The sequence below is a fragment of the Bufo bufo genome, chromosome 2 (assembly GCF_905171765.1).
Source record: "Bufo bufo chromosome 2, aBufBuf1.1, whole genome shotgun sequence".
NCBI lineage: Eukaryota > Metazoa > Chordata > Amphibia > Anura > Bufonidae > Bufo > Bufo bufo.
In genome coordinates this window covers 805,655,870-805,661,869 of record NC_053390.1, presented here as the reverse complement: position 1 = coordinate 805,661,869, position 6,000 = coordinate 805,655,870, and the positions used below count along the sequence as shown (strand labels likewise).

At 47.7% G+C, this 6,000-nt stretch overlaps 1 protein-coding gene across 1 annotated transcript in view; it reads left to right on the top strand.

The window, feature by feature from the left end:
- The first annotated feature begins 901 nt into the window (after window positions 1–901).
- LZTS3 (leucine zipper tumor suppressor family member 3) overlaps window positions 902–6,000 on the top strand; it is a 101,875-nt gene continuing 96,776 nt past the window's right edge. Inside the window, exon 1 of the mRNA XM_040419326.1 lies at window positions 902–1,006. The gene's annotated coding sequence lies outside the window, so the exon portion shown is untranslated. The remainder of the gene's footprint in view (window positions 1,007–6,000) is intronic.

Here is a 6,000-nt window from a genome sequence, read left to right as displayed (position 1 = left end):
AGATAGATAGGAGATAGATAATAGATAGATAGGAGATAGATAGATAATAGATAGATAGATAGATAGATATGAGATAGATAGATAGATAGATAATAGATAGATAATAGATAGATAGATAGATAGATAGATAGATAGATAATAGATAGATATGAGATAGATATGTGATAGATAGATAGATAGATAATAGATAGATAGATAGATAGATAGATAATAGATAGATAGATAGATAGATAATAGATAGATAGATAGATAGATAGATAGATAATAGATAGATAATAGATAGATAGATAGATAGATAATAGATAGATAATAGATAGATAGATATGTGATAGATAGATAATAGATAGGAGATAGATAGATAGATAATAGATAGATAATAGATAGATAGATAGATAGATAGATAGATAGATAGATAGATAGATAGATAATAGATAGATAGATAGATAGATAGATAGATAGATAATAGATAGATAGGAGATAATAGAAATGATAGATAACGGATAGGGTGAGGATGACGTCATTATTATCCCAGTCCCATCCCTCGTTTATATTGCACCCATTTCTATTACAGACCTCTCCGGACAGTTAGGGGTTACTGAGTGTAGCAGAGCTGACTGGGACAGTTGAGCTGTATATGTTAGCTGGATATACACGATAGCACCTTGGATGAGCAGACAGAACATGCTGGGAGTTGTGGTCCTTGCGGGGACGCTGTGTACAGGTCAGTGATGACGTCACCCCCGCCGTGTCAGTCAGGATGAGTGGCTGGGGCCCCGCGGGGCAGGTCCGGGGGATGTCTGCTCCGTACTGACGGTGCCGGCAGCGCTGCTCCCCCTCCCCCTCCGCCTCCTCTCCAGCCGGAGCTATTCCTGACACACAGAGGGATGCGGGGGCGGCCAGGGGAGCCGCTGCTGCCAGTGCAGGACACGTAGAGCCCGGGCATCACCCCATGTGCACCCCGGACTGCAGCCGTGAAGATGCCAGCTAGAAGCCCCCGGGCAGAGAGGTGAGTGCCGGGCTGTGCTGCACTGCAGCTCTGCGCAGATGATGTCATCCCCAGCAACCAGCAGCACAGAGGAGCTGACTCACTGCCAGTGCTGGGTATTACTTGGGCTTAGTCACTGCCAGTGCTGGGTATTACATGGGCTTAGTCACTGCCAGTGCTGTGTATTACATGGGCTTAGCCACTGCCAGTGCTGTGCTTTACATGGGCTTAGTCACTGGCAGTGCTGGGTATTACATGGGCTTAGTCACTGCCAGTGCTGTGTATTACATGGGCTTAGTCACTGCCAGTGCTGGGTATTACATGGGCTTAGTCACTGCCAGTGCTGGGTATTACATGGGCTTAGTCACTGCCAGTGCTGTGTATTACATGGGCTTAGTCACTGCCAGTGCTGTGTATTACATGGGCTTAGTCACTGCCAGTGCTGTGTATTACATGGGCTTAGTCACTGCCAGTGCTGTGTATTACATGGGCTTAGTCACTGGCACTGCTGTGTATTACATGGGCTTAGTCACTGGCACTGCTGTGTATTACATGGGCTTAGTCACTGCCAGTGCTGTGTATTACATGGGCTTAGTCACTGGCACTGCTGGGTATTACATGGGCTTAGTCACTGGCAGTGCTGTGTATTACATGGGCTTAGTCACTGCCAGTGCTGTGTATTACATGGGCTTAGTCACTGGCACTGCTGTGTATTACATGGGCTTAGTCACTGGCAGTGCTGGATATTACATGGGCTTAGTCACTGGCAGTGCTGGGTATTACATGGGCTTAGTCACTGCCAGTGTTGGGTATTACATGGGCTTAGTCACTGCCAGTGCTGTGTATTACATGGGCTTAGTCACTGCCAGTGCTGGGTATTACATGGGCTTAGTCACTGGCAGTGCTGTGTATTACATGGGCTTAGTCACTGCCAGTGCTGTGTATTACATGGGCTTAGTCACTGCCAGTGCTGGGTATTACATGGGCTTAGTCACTGGCAGTGCTGTGTATTACATGGGCTTAGTCACTGGCACTGCTGTGTATTACATGGGCTTAGTCACTGGCAGTGCTGTGTATTACATGGGCTTAGTCACTGCCAGTGTTGTGTATTACATGGGCTTAGTCACTGGCACTGCTGTGTATAACATGGACTTAGTCACTGCCAGTGCTGTGTATTACATGGGCTTAGTCACTTCCAGTGCTGGGTATTACATGGGCTTAGTCACTGGCAGTGCTGTGTATTACATGGGCTTAGTCACTGGCACTGCTGTGTATAACATGGACTTAGTCACTGCCAGTGCTGTGTATTACATGGGCTTAGTCACTTCCAGTGCTGGGTATTACATGGGCTTAGTCACTGGCAGTGCTGTGTATTACATGGGCTTAGTCACTGCCCATGCTGTGTATTACATGGGCTTAGTCACTGCCAGTGTTGTGTATTACATGGGCTTAGTCACTGGCAGTGCTGTGTATTACATGGGCTTAGTCACTGGCACTGCTGTGTATAACATGGACTTAGTCACTGGCAGTGTTGTGTATTACATGGGCTTAGTCACTGGCAGTGCTGGGTATTACATGGGCTTAGTCACTGGCAGTGCTGTGTATAACATGGACTTAGTCACTGCCAGTGTTGTGTATTACATGGGCTTAGTCACTGGCAGTGCTGTGTATTACATGGGCTTAGTCACTGGCACTGCTGTGTATAACATGGACTTAGTCACTGGCAGTGTTGTGTATTACATGGGCTTAGTCACTTCCAGTGCTGGGTATTACATGGGCTTAGTCACTGGCAGTGCTGTGTATTACATGGGCTTAGTCACTGCCAGTGCTGTGTATTACATGGGCTTAGTCACTTCCAGTGTTCTGTATTACATGGGCTTAGTCACTGCCAGTGCTGGGTATTACATGGGCTTAGTTACTGGCAGTGCTGTGTATTACATGGGCTCAGTCACTGCCAGTGCTGGGTATTACATTAACTTAGTCACTGCCGGTGCTGGGTATTACATGGGCTTAGTCACTGCCAGTGCTGTGTATTACATGGGCTTAGTCACTGCCAGTGCTGGGTATTACATGGGCTTAGTCACTGCCAGTGCTCTGTATTACATGGGCTTAGTCACTGCTGTGTATTACATGGGCTTAGTCACTGCCAGTGCTGGGTATTACATGGGCTTAGTCACTGCCAGTGCTGTGTATTACATGGGCTTAGTCACTGGCACTGCTGTGTATTACATGGGCTTAGTAACTGGCAGTGCTGTGTATTACATGGGCTTAGTCACTGCCAGTGCTGTGTATTACATGGGCTTAGTCACTGCCAGTGCTGGGTATTACATGGGCTTAGTCACTGCCAGTGCTGGGTATTACATGGGCTTAGTCACTGCCAGTGCTGGGTATTACATGGGCTTAGTCACTGCCAGTGCTGTGTATTACATGGGCTTAGTCACTGCCACTGCTGTGTATTACATGGGCTTAGTCACTGCCAGTGCTGTGTATTACATGGGCTTAGTCACTGCCACTGCTGTGTATTACATGGGCTTAGTCACTGCCAGTGCTGTGTATTACATGGGCTTAGTCACTTCCAGTGCTAGGTATTACATGGGCTTAGTCACTGGCAGTGCTGTGTATTACATGGACTTAGTCACTGCCAGTGTTGTGTATTACATGGGCTTAGTCACTGGCAGTGCTGTGTATTACATGGGCTTAGTCACTGGCACTGCTGTGTATAACATGGACTTAGTCACTGCCAGTGCTCTGTATTACATGGGCTTAGTCACTTCCAGTGCTGTGTATTACATGGGCTTAGTCACTGCCAGTGCTGGGTATTACATGGGCTTAGTCACTGGCAGTGCTGTGTATTACATGGGCTTAGTCACTGCCCGTGCTGTGTATTACATGGGCTTAGTCACTGCCAGTGTTGTGTATTACATGGGCTTAGTCACTGGCAGTGCTGTGTATTACATGGGCTTAGTCACTGGCACTGCTGTGTATAACATGGACTTAGTCACTGGCAGTGCTGTGTATTACATGGGCTTAGTCACTGGCAGTGTTGTGTATTACATGGGCTTAGTCACTTCCAGTGCTGGGTATTACATGGGCTTAGTCACTGCCAGTGCTGTGTATAACATGGACTTAGTCACTGCCAGTGTTGTGTATTACATGGGCTTAGTCACTGGCAGTGCTGTGTATTACATGGGCTTAGTCACTGGCACTGCTGTGTATAACATGGACTTAGTCACTGCCAGTGCTGTGTATTACATGGGCTTAGTCACTTCCAGTGCTGGGTATTACATGGGCTTAGTCACTGGCAGTGCTGTGTATTACATGGGCTTAGTCACTGCCAGTGCTGTGTATTACATGGGCTTAGTCACTTCCAGTGTTCTGTATTACATGGGCTTAGTCACTGCCAGTGCTGGGTATTACATGGGCTTAGTCACTGCCAGTGCTGGGTATTACATGGGCTTAGTCACTGGCAGTGCTGTGTATTACATGGGCTTAGTCACTGCCCGTGCTGTGTATTACATGGGCTTAGTCACTGGCACTGCTGTGTATTACATGGGCTTAGTCACTGGCAGTGCTGGGTATTACATGGGCTTAGTCACTGGCAGTGCTCTGTATTACATGGGCTTAGTCACTGCCAGTGCTGGGTATTACATGGGCTTAGTCACTGCCAGTGCTGGGTATTACATGGGCTTAGTCACTGCCAGTGCTGGGTATTAAATGGGCTTAGTCACTGCCAGTGCTGGGTATTACATGGGCTTAGTCACTGCCAGTGCTGTGTATTACATGGGCTTAGTCACTGGCAGTGCTGTGTATTACATGGGCTTAGACACTGCCAGTGCTGTGTATTACATGGGCTTAGTCACTGCCAGTGCTGTGTATTACATGGGCTTAGTCACTGCCAGTGCTGGGTATTACATGGGCTTAGTCACTGCCAGTGCTGGGTATTACATGGGCTTAGTCACTGCCAGTGCTGGGTATTACATGGGCTTAGTCACTGCCAGTGCTGGGTATTACATGGGCTTAGTCACTGCCAGTGCTGTGTATTACATGGGCTTAGTCACTGGCACTGCTGTGTATTGCATGGGCTTAGTCACTGCCAGTGCTGGGTATTACATGGCTTAGTCACTGCCAGTGCTGTGTATTACATGGGCTTAGTCACTGCCAGTGCTGTGTATTACATGGGCTTACTCACTGCCAGTGTTGTGTATTACATGGGCTTAGTCACTGGCAGTGCTGTGTATGACATGGGCTTAGTCACTGCCAGTGCTCTGTATTACATGGGCTTAGTCACTGCCACTGCTGGGTATGACATGGGCTTAGTCACTGGCAGTGCTGTGTATTACATGGGCTTAGTCACTGGCAGTGCTGTGTATTACATGGGCTTAGTCACTGCCAGTGTTGTGTATTACATGGGCTTAGTCACTGGCACTGCTGTGTATTACATGGGCTTAGTCACTGCCAGTGTTGTGTATTACATGGGCTTAGTCACTGGCACTGCTGTGTATTACATGGGCTTAGTCACTGCCAGTGCTGTATATTACATAGGCTTAGTCACTGCCAGTGCTGTGTATTACATGGGCTTAGTCACTGGCAGTGCTGTGTATTACATGGGCTTAGTCACTGCCAGTGCTGTGTATTACATGGGCTTAGTCACTGCCAGTGCTGTGTATTACATGGGCTTAGTCACTGCCAGTGCTGTGTATTACATGGGCTTAGTCACTGGCACTGCTGTGTATTACATGGGCTTAGTCACTGGCAGTGCTGGGTATTACATGGGCTTAGTCACTGCCAGTGCTGTATATTACATAGGCTTAGTCACTGCCAGTGCTGTGTATTACATGGGCTTAGTCACTGGCAGTGCTGTGTATTGCATGGGCTTAGTCACTGCCAGTGCTGTGTATTACGTGGGCTTAGTCACTGCCAGTGCTGTGTATTACATGGGCTTAGTCACTGCCAGTGCTGTGTATTACATGGGCTTAGTCACTGGCAGTGCTGTGTATTACATGGGCTTAGTCACT